General features: G+C 31.1%; 1 protein-coding gene across 3 annotated transcripts in view; it reads left to right on the top strand.

The window, feature by feature from the left end:
* Positions 1-10,806, top strand: part of LOC133665232 (TRAF family member-associated NF-kappa-B activator-like) — a 58,541-nt gene that overhangs the window by 26,636 nt on the left and 21,099 nt on the right. The gene's annotated exons all lie outside the window — the stretch shown is intronic.

Genomic DNA, 10,806 nt, shown 5'->3' with positions numbered 1-10,806 from the left:
ATACGTACATAAGTGTTGTAATAAGATACGTACATAAGTGTTGTAATAAGATACGTACATAAGTGTTGTAATAAGATACGTACATAAGTGTTGTAATAAGATACGTACATAAGTGTTGTAATAATATACGTACATAAGTGTTGTAATAAGATACGTACATAAGTGTTGTAATAAGATACGTACATAAGTGTTGTAATAAGATACGTACATAAGTGTTGTAATAAGATACGTACATAAGTTTTGTAATAATATACGTACATAAGTGTTGTAATAAGATACGTGCATAAGTGTTGTAATAAGATACGTACATAAGTGTTGTAATAAGATACGTACATAAGTGTTGTAATAAGATACGTACATAAGTGTTGTAATAAGATACGTACATAAGTGTTGTAATAATATACGTACATAAGTGTTGTAATAAGATACGTACATAAGTGTTGTAATAAGATACGTACATAAGTGTTGTAATAAGATACGTACATAAGTGTTGTAATAAGATACGTACATAAGTGTTGTAATAAGATACGTACATAAGTGTTGTAATAAGATACGTACTTAAGTGTTGTAATAAGACTTGTGCATAAGTGTTGTAATAAGATACGTACATAAGTGTTGTAATAAGATACGTACATAAGTGTTGTAATAAGATACGTACATAAGTGTTGTAATAAGATACGTACATAAGTGTTGTAATAAGATACGTACATAAGTGTTGTAATAAGATACGTACATAAGTGTTGTAATAAGATACGTACATAAGTGTTGTAATAAGATACGTACATAAGTGTTGTAATAAGATACGTACTTAAGTGTTGTAATAAGACTTGTGCATAAGTGTTGTAATAAGATACGTGCATAAGTGTTGTAATAAGATACGTACATAAGTGTTGTAATAAGATACGTACATAAGTGTTGTAATAATATACGTACATAAGTGTTGTAATAAGATACGTACATAAGTGTTGTAATAAGATACGTACATAAGTGTTGTAATAAGATACGTACATAAGTGTTGTAATAAGATACGTACATAAGTGTTGTAATAAGATAAGTACATAAGTGTTGTAATAAGATACGTACATAAGTGTTGTAATAAGATACGTACATAAGTGTTGTAATAAGATACGTACATAAGTGTTGTAATAAGATACGTACATAAGAGTGCATACAAGACAGCAGATTGATGAGTGAGAGAGAAGAATGTGACATTAATATCTAAACCAACAGGCATGACATTGCTGCTTTTACAAGCAGAGGAGCATGTTCGGCAGCGCACACACACAGAGTAATTACAAGCAGACACAGCGTGTAGACAGAAAAAGGGAAAATGGACACATTTTGGTGTAGAAAAGGAAAAAGGTGCTTTAAAACATGGCTAGCTAGCTAGCAACTAATATCCAGCCGCAGTCAGCAGTGTTTTAGCTACTTCCAAATCACTAATCCTGGCCTCCATGGTGACAAATAAAGTAGGATTCTTACAAGTAACATTATCACTGGAGGACGAGGAATAGCTAAACATGCTTCACTACACACCGTAGGAGGATACAATAGCTCACCGCTAACAAAAGTTAGCGCTCCTGAGTGTAAACAAACGCCATGGTTGGATCTACACCTAAAATCCACTGTAATGATACCAAGTACAGGAGTGTATCTACTCGATACTACTATCAATATTTTTTATCGTCACAAAATCTTTTTTCCTTTTTAAAAAATGTATATTATGTTTATAAAGTCAGTAAATACGTCCCTGGACACATGAGGACTTTGAATATGACCAATGTATGATCCTGCAACTACTTGGTATCGCATCGATACCTAAATGTGTGGTATCAGCCAAAACTAATGCAAAGCATCAAAGAAGAGAAGAATAAGTGATTATTACATTTGAACAGAAGTGTAGATAGAACATGTTGAGACAGAAAATAAGCAGATATTAACAGTAAATGAACAAGTAGATTAATAATCCATTTTTACAGTTTGTCCTTTATAATGTGTACAAAATAATAGGTGTATAAATGACACAATATGTTACTGCATACGTCAATTAGGAGTCTTTGTTTGTTTACTTACTACTAAAAGACAAGTTCATTATTTTATTTAAGGACTAAAGTACCAAGAAGTATCAGAATACATTCTGGTACCGGTATCGACATATTGGTATCGGGACAATACTAGTGTCTACTTACCTCGATATAACGCCAAAACAAACAACAAATTGAATTGGTTCTTGACCAGGGTCCGTTAATAGAAAAGTACACCAAGTCTAAAGTGCAATATAGTAAAACAAACATAACAAGGAGGTCAATTCTTCCCATGTAATAACAAAGTCAAAACAACAACAACAAGCCGAACTGTCCTCATTTGAACGCAAACAACCAAGGTGCTACAATGATTAAAAATACAAGAATAGATTAAACACATCTACTTGATCTTTTTGGTTAATCTTCATGGTGAGAAGGCAGTGTCGACAACGCTGTGGATACTTTCTGCAGATGAAGCTAGCAAAAAGGCTATAAAAAAAAAAAAAATACTTAGCACAGTAGCACTATTTTGTTTTTTTGTCCTGATTAAGGGTGAAAAAATGCGTTTGAAAAAATGGGGAAAATGATAGTTCAAATGTGCAGGCTGAGTGGAATATGTTGAAGGTGGAACGCTTTGAGTCGGGTGGCAACTGTGAAAGGTCGAGCGTGCCAAAATCTGGAGAATAATAATAATAATAAATGGATGCATTTTGGTGTAGAAATGTTTTGCAGCATTCACACAATCAGTTGATGAATAAGATCAAGTCAAGTGACTAAGTTATCCTCTGGCGCCCTCTTGTGACGTGAATAATGCTGTATAATAGACTATTTATATTATTTACATGTTAATGCTGTATAATAGACTGTATGTATATTATTCACATATGAATAATGCTGTATAATAGACTGTATTTATATTATTCACATGTGATTAATGCTGTATAATAGACTGTATTTATATTATTCACATGTGAATAATGCTGTATAATAGACTGTATTTGTTATTCACATGTGAATAATGCTGTATAATAGACTGTATTTATATTATTCACATGTGAATAATCCTGTATAATAGACTGTAATTATATTATTCACATGTTAATGCTGTATAATAGACTGTATTTATATTATTCACATATGAATAATGCTGTATAATAGACTGTATTTATATTATTCACATGTGAATAATGCTGTATAATAGACTGTATTTATGTTATTCACATGTGAATAATGCTGTATAATAGACTGTATTTATATTATTCACATGTGAATAATGCTGTATAATAGACTGCATTTATATTATTCACATGTGAATAATGCTGTATAATAGACTGTATTTATATTATTCACATGTGAATAATGCTGTATAATGGACTGTATTTATGTTATTCACATGTTAATGCTGTATAATAGACTGTATTTATGTTATTCACATGTGAATAATGCTGTATAATAGACTGTATTTATATTATTCACATGTGAATAATGCTGTATAATGGACTGTATTTATGTTATTCACATGTTAATGCTGTATAATAGACTGTATTTATGTTATTCACATGTGAATAATGCTGTATAATAGACTGTCTTTATATTATTCACATGTGAATAATGCTGTATAATAGACTGTATTTATATTATTCACATGTTAATGCTGTATAATAGACTATATTTATGTTATTCACATGTGAACAATGCTGTATAATAGACTGTATTTATATTATTCACATATGAATAATGCTGTATAATAGACTGTATTTATATTATTCACATGTGAATAATGCTGTATAATAGACTGTATTTATGTTATTCACATGTGAATAATGCTGTATAATAGACTGTATTTATGTTATTCACATGTGAATAATGCTGTATAATAGACTGTATTTATGTTATTCACATGTGAATAATGCTGTATAATAGACTGTATTTATGTTATTCACATGTGAATAATGCTGTATAATAGACTGTATTTATATTATTCACATATGAATAATGCTGTATAATAGACTGTATTTATATTATTCACATGTGAATAATGCTGTATAATAGACTGTATTTATGTTATTCACATGTGAATAATGCTGTATAATAGACTGTATTTATGTTATTCACATGTGAATAATGCTGTATAATAGACTGTATTTATGTTATTCACATGTGAATAATGCTGTATAATAGACTGTATTTATGTTATTCACATGTGAATAATGCTGTATAATAGACTGTATTTATGTTATTCACATGTGAATAATGCTGTATAATAGACTGTATTTATATTATTCACATGTGAATAATGCTGTATAATAGACTGTATTTATATTATTTACATGTGAATAATGCTGTATAATAGACTGTATTCATGTTATTCACATGTGAATAATGCTGTATAATAGACTGTATTTGTTATTCACATGTGAATAATGCTGCATAATAGACTGTATTTATATTATTCACATGTGAATAATGCTGTATAATAGACTGTATTTATGTTATTCACATGTGAATAATGCTGTATAATAGACTGTATTTGTTATTCACATGTGAATAATGCTGCATAATAGACTGTATTTATATTATTCACATGTAAATAATGCTGCATAATAGACTGTATTTATATTATTCACATGTTAATGCTGTATAATAGACTGTATTTATATTATTCGCATATGAATAATGCTGTATAATAGACTGTATTTATATTATTCACATGTGAATAATGCTGTATAATAGACTGTATTTATATTATTCACATGTGAATAATGTTGTATAATAGACTGTATTTATATTATTCACATGTGAATAATGCTGTATAATAGACTGTATTTATGTTATTCACATGTTAATGTTGTATAATAGACTGTATTTATATTATTCGCATATGAATAATGCTGTATAATAGACTGTATTTATATTATTCACATGTGAATAATGCTGTATAATAGACTGTATTTATATTATTCACATGTTAATGCTGTATAATAGACTGTATTTATATTATTCGCATATGAATAATGCTGTATAATAGACTGTATTTATATTATTCACATGTGAATAATGCTGTATAATAGACTGTATTTATATTATTCACATGTTAATGCTGTATAATAGACTGTATTTATATTATTCGCATATGAATAATGCTGTATAATAGACTGTATTTATATTATTCACATGTGAATAATGCTGTATAATAGACTGTATTTATATTATTCACATGTGAATAATGCTGTATAATAGACTGTATTTATATTCATATGTGAATAATGCTGTATAATAGACTGTATTTATGTTATTCACATGTGAATAATTCTGTATAATAGACTGTATTTATATTATTCACATGTGAATAATGCTGTATAATAGACTGAATTTATGTTATTCACATGTGAATAATGCTCTATAATAGACTGTATTTATATTATTCACATGTGAATAATGCTGTATAATAGACTGTATTTGTTATTCATATGTGAATAATGCTGTATAATAGACTGTATTTATGTTATTCGCATGTGAATAATGCTGTATAATAGACTGTATTTATGTTATTCACATGTGAATAATGCTGTATAATAGACTGTATTTATATTATTCACATGTGAATAATGCTGTATAATAGACTGTATTCATATTATTCACATGAAAAAAAAATACCTAAGTATTTATTGTCTATTGTGAGCAAACTGTTGTGCTGAATTTACCCCAGGGATCAATAAAGTACTTTCTATTCTATTCTATTCTATTCTATTCTATTCTATTCTATTCTATTCTATTCAAAACGTTAAACTTCCATGTATTATAGATCCAGAACCCACAACTTAAAAGATTTCAAGTATTTAGTTGTTTATGTGTACATAATTTGGGCCTCCAGCTCTTAAAACCCACGAACAAATGAGGATACTGTGAAGAAATGAGCATTTACTTCTCTGGCAGATTGATGAATCTGCACTGTCAGCTCTTCTTGCTGGTGCATCTTCCCCTGCCATGTTTTGCCCTTTCCACTAGACCAGTGTTTTTCAACCACTGTGCCGCGGCACACTAGTGTACCGTGAGGTATTGTCTGGTGTGCCGTGGGAGATTATCAAGATGTAGTTTCTCTTTAAATATCCTTCTTTAAGATATATGTGTTGTCTTGTCTAATCATAAAAGATGCTGACGAGGCGTGCTGGCTGACTTCTTAAACTTTACTCCACAGCGTGCTCGTCGATAACATCCATGGCTACATTCAACAACCTAAACGGGGTTCCTCCGGGTATTGAACCCAGAACCTAGAATCTCATTTAAGAGATGTGACGTTTGCGAACAAATCGAGTCTTTTAAACGGCTCTTTTAAGTGAACTGTGTGAGCCGTTTTTTATGCACATGCAGATTGACAAAAGTCGAAAGAAACCTTGGAAATGAATATTTTCATTTTGTATTTAAAAATAAAAAAATATGTATATTTTTAAAAAAATAGAAAATAAAAATAAACTGTGTTTTGCGCTGATGTTCGAAATTCCCATGTCCATAAACGCACCTTGTTTGTGATTGGTGGAGAAAGAGGAAGTGTCGTGTCTGTGTTTTTACTTTTTAGTTATTTAAGTATTTGTTTATTTTTATTTTCTATTTAAAAAAAATACATATATTTTTGTATTTTTAAATATAAAATAAAAATAAACAAATACTTAAATAAATAAAGCTTAAATGTTCTATTTATTATTATTATTTAAAAAAAAATAGAAAATAAAAATAAACTGTGTTTTGTGCTGATGTTCGAAATGTCCACGTCCATAAACGCACCTTGTTTGTGATTGGTACAGAAAGAGGAAGTGTCGTGTCTGTGTTTTTATTTTAGTTATTTAAGTATTTGTTTATTTTTATTTTATATTTAAAAAATATATATATATATTTTTTTTTGTATTTTTAAATAGAAAATAAAAATAAAAAAATACTTAAATAAATAAAACTTAAATTTTGTATTTTATTTTTTATTTTTTTTTTAAATAGAAAATAAAAATAAACTGAGTTTTGTGCTGATGTTCGAAATTTCCATGTCCATAAACACACCTTGCTTGTGATTGGTGGAGAAAGAGGAAGTGTCGTGTCTGTGTTTTTATTTTAGTTATTTAAGTATTTGTTTATTTTTATTTTCTATTTTAAAAACATATTTTTTAAAATTTTTAAATAGAAAATAAAAATAAACAAATACTTCAATAAATAAAACTTAAAATTTCTATTCAAAATATTATTATTAATATTTTTTTAAATAGAAAATAAAAATAAACTGTGTTTTGCGCTGATGTTCGAAATTCCCATGTCCATAAACTCACCTTGTTTGTGATTGGTGGAGAAAGAGGAAGTGTCGTGTCTGTGTTTTTACTTTTTAGTTATTTAAGTATTTGTTTATTTTTATTTTCTATTTAAAAATATATATATATATTTTTGTATTTTTAAATATAAAATAAAAATAAACAAATACTTAAATAAATAAAGCTTAAATTTTCTATTTATTTTTTTATTTTTATTTTTTAAATAGAAAATAAAAATAAACTGTGTTTTGTGCTGATGTTCGAAATGTCCATGTCCATAAACGCACCTTGTTTGTGATTGGTAGAGAAAGAGGAAGTGTCGTGTCTGTGTTTTTATTTTAGTTATTTAAAGGCCTACTGAAATGAATTTTTTTTATTTAAACGGGGATAGCAGATCTATTCTATGTGTCATACTTGATCATTTCGCGATATTGCCATATTTTTGCTGAAAAGATTTAGTATAGAACAACGACGATAAAGATTGCAACTTTTGGTATCTGATAAAAAAAGGCTTGCCCCTACCGGAAGTAGCGTGACGTAGTCAGTTGAACATATACGCAAAGTTCCCTATTGTTTACAATGATGGCCGCATGAAGTGAGAGAGATTCGGACCAAGAAAGCGACAATTTCCCCATTAATTTGAGCGAGGATGAAAGATTTGTGGATGAGTAAAGTGCAAGTGAAGGACTAGTGGGGAGTTGAAGCTATTCAGATAGGGAAGATGCTGTGAGAGCCGGGGGTGACCTGATATTCAGCTGGGAATGACTACAACAGTAAATAAACACAAGACATATATATACTCTATTAGCCACAACACAACCAGGCTTATATTTAATATGACACAAATTAATCCTGCATAAAAACACCTGCGTGTTTGTTATGCTAGCTCCTAGCTCCTCTGCTAGCTCCTAGCTCCATAGAACACGCCAATACAATTCAAACACCTGATCAACACACACAATCACTCAGCCCAAAAGACCGTTCACCTAACCCAAGGTTCATAAAGCTTATATATTTTTAAAAAGTTACGTACGTGACGCGCACGTACGGTACGGTACGTGTTATGCTAGCTCCTAGCTCCTATGCTAGCTCCTAGCTCCATAGAACACGCCAATACAATTCAAACACCTGATCAACACACACAATCACTCAGCCCAAAAGACCGTTCACCTAACCCAAGGTTCATAAAGCTTATATATTTTAAAAAAGTTACGTTCGTGACGCGCACGTACGGTACGGTACGTGTTATGCTAGCTCCTAGCTCCTATGCTAGCTCCTAGCTCCATAGAACACGCCAATACAATTCAAACACCTGATCAACACACACAATCACTCAGCCCAAAAGACCGTTCACCTAACCCAAGGTTCATAAAGCTTATATATTTTAAAAAAGTTACGTACATACGCAAAAAAAAGTTGCGCACATACGGTCAAGCGATCAAATGTTTAGAAGCCAAAGCTGCATACTCACAGTAGCACGTCTGCGTCTTTGTCATCCAAATCAAAGTAATCCTGGTAAGAGTCTGTGTTGTCCCAGTTCTCTACAGGCGTCTGTGTATCGAAGTCAAAAGTCCTCCTGGTTAGAGTCTCTGTTATCCGAGTTCTTCCATCTTGACTGCATCTTTCGGGAATGTAAACAAAGAAGCGCCGGCTGTGTACTGTTGTTGCTGACTACGTTCGAAAAATACGTCCATTTCGCACCGACAACTTTCTTCTTTGCTTGCTCAGCTTCCTTCTCCATAATGCAATGAACATGATTGCAACAGATTCACGAACACAGATGTCCAGAATACTGTGGAATTATGAAATGAAAACAGAGCTTTTTCGTATTGGCTTCAATGTGGAAGGCATACCCGTGTTCCCCGGTCTACGTCACGCGCATACGTCATCCTCAGAGGCGTTTCGAACCGGAAGTTTAGCGGCAACTTTAAAATGTCACTTTATAAGTTAACCCGGCCGTATTGGCATGTGTTATAATGTTAAGATTTCATCATTGATATATAAACTATCAGACTGCGTGGTCGGTAGTAGTGGCTTTCAGTAGGCCTTTAAGTATTTGTTTATTTTTATTTTATATTTAAAAAATATATATATATTTTTTTGTATTTTTAAATAGAAAATAAATTTAAAAAAATACTTAAATAAATAAAACTTAAATTTTGTATTTCCTTTTTTTTTTTTTTTTAAATAGAAAATAAAAATAAACTGTTTTGTGCTGATGTTCGAAATTTCCATGTCCATAAACGCACCTTGCTTGTGATTGGTGGAGAAAGAGAAAGTGTCGTGTCTGTGTTTTTATTTTAGTTATTTAAGTATTTGTATATTTTTATTTTCTATTTAAAAAAAATATATATATATTTTTATTTTTAAATAGAAAATAAAAATAAACCAATAAATAAATAAAACTTAAATTTTCTATTTAAAAACAAATTGTTTTTATTTTTAAATAGAAAATAAAATAAACAAATACTTAAATAACTAAAATAAAAACACAGACAAGACACTTCCTCTTTCTCCACCAATCACAAGCAAGGTGCGTTCATGACAATGGGACTTGGACCCGAGTCAACTCACAGGCCTCCTGACTTGGGTCTTCAACAGGCGGACTGTGGTCCGGAGTAGGACCCGAGTCGACTCAGAGGCCTCCTGACTTGGGTCTTCAACAGGCGGAACAGTGTTTTTCAACTTTTTTTGAGCCAAGGCACATTTTTTGCGTTGAAAAAGTCCGGAGGCACACCACCAGCAGAAATCCTTAAAAAAACAAAACTCAGTTGACAGTAAAAAGTCGTTGTTGAATTGTTGAATATGACTTTAAAGCATAACCAAGCATGCATCACTATAGCTCTTGTCTCAAAGTAGGTGTACTGTCACCACCTGTCACATCACACCCTGACTTATTTGGACTTTTTTGCTGTTTTCCTGTGTGTAGTGTTTTACTTCTTGTCTTGCTATTACTATTTTGGTGGCTTTTTCTCTGTATTTAGTATTTTCCTGTAGCAGTTTCATGTCTTCCTTTGAGCGATATTTCCCGCATCTACTTTGTTTTAGCAATCAGGAATATTTCAGTTGTTTTTAACCTTCTTTGTGGTGACATTGTTGATTGTCATGTCATGTTCGGATGTACCTTGTGTACGCCGTCTTTGCTCCACAGTAAGTCTTTGCTGTCGTCCAGCATTCTGTTTTTGTTTACTTTGTAGCCAGTTCAGTTCTAGTTTCATTCCGCATAGCCTTCCCTAAGCTTCAATGCCTTTTCTTAGCGGCACTCGCCTTTTGTTTTATTTTTGGTTTAAGCATTAGACACCTTTTTACCTGCACACTGCCTCCCGCTGTTTCCGACATCTACAAAGCAATTGATATATCACCTACTGATATGGAAGAGTATTACACGGTTACTCTGCCGAGCTCTAGACAGCACCGACACTCAACAACAACACATCATTTGCAGACTATAATTACTGCTTTGCAAAAAATATTTTTAACCCAAATAGGTG

The sequence above is a fragment of the Entelurus aequoreus genome, linkage group LG14, assembly GCF_033978785.1.
Source record: "Entelurus aequoreus isolate RoL-2023_Sb linkage group LG14, RoL_Eaeq_v1.1, whole genome shotgun sequence".
NCBI classification, from domain to species: domain Eukaryota; kingdom Metazoa; phylum Chordata; class Actinopteri; order Syngnathiformes; family Syngnathidae; genus Entelurus; species Entelurus aequoreus.
The sequence above is the reverse complement of the archived record's forward strand: the minus strand, read 5'-3'. Positions and strand labels throughout refer to the sequence as shown.